Here is a 935-nt window from a genome sequence, read left to right on the forward strand (position 1 = left end):
AAAAACTTAAAAAATTATAAGGATAAAAAATATTTAAAAATATAATTTTTTAAGAAAAACAATGTTTTATAAGCGACTTGTTACTATGTAAAAAAATATTTTCAAAAAAATGTACACTTTCTGAAATAATGAGTGTTTTATGATAAAAGAATCACCTGGTATATTCTAAATTTTTGACAGTTTTTTAATATGGGAGGGAGCTTTTCATGTAGTCTAAAGTGAGTTATTTGATAGCTGTTATAAAATTAAGAGGTGCTTATTTTTGGAAATATTAAATATTCAGTTCATGTACTATAATTGTGATTAGTTGTTTGCATTATGTTATTTTGAAACAGGTAGAATAATGTTTTCTTATAATATAATTTTTTTATGGATAATAGTTTTGTCTCGGAGAACAGTTGATTAGTGGAGAAGTCTTGGTTTGCGGAATATAATTTTTAAAATGGTGTTTTGAGTTGTTTGTATATTATTTGTATATGTTTGTGAGGCACCACCCCATGCCACTATTCCATATTCTTTTATTGATTGAGATAGGGCGAAGTAAGTATATTTTAACCAATGCGTGTTAAGAAATTGTTTTGCAATAATATAAAATGTATATAATTTACGTAATTTTAAGTTGAGTTCAGTAGTATGTAAGTTCCCGCGTAAATGTTGGTCAAATATAACTCCCAGGTATTTAGTATGATTTGTTCTATTTGTATGGGAATAATTACATTGCATATAGAGATTACAATCGGGGCATGAATTTTTAAAGTAGAAACATTGGGTGTAGTTCTTGATGTATCAGAAAAGGTTAGAAAGACTGTTTTACTATTATTTAATGTTAAGTTATTGTTGGAAAACCAAGTAACTATTTTCTTTAAAGAGTCTTCTGTTTTTTTTGTTACCGATTCCCAAGTGTTATCGGATACCAGTAATGCTGTGTCATCTGC

Source organism: Acyrthosiphon pisum, chromosome A2, assembly GCF_005508785.2.
Source record: "Acyrthosiphon pisum isolate AL4f chromosome A2, pea_aphid_22Mar2018_4r6ur, whole genome shotgun sequence".
In the NCBI taxonomy this organism is placed as follows: domain Eukaryota; kingdom Metazoa; phylum Arthropoda; class Insecta; order Hemiptera; family Aphididae; genus Acyrthosiphon; species Acyrthosiphon pisum.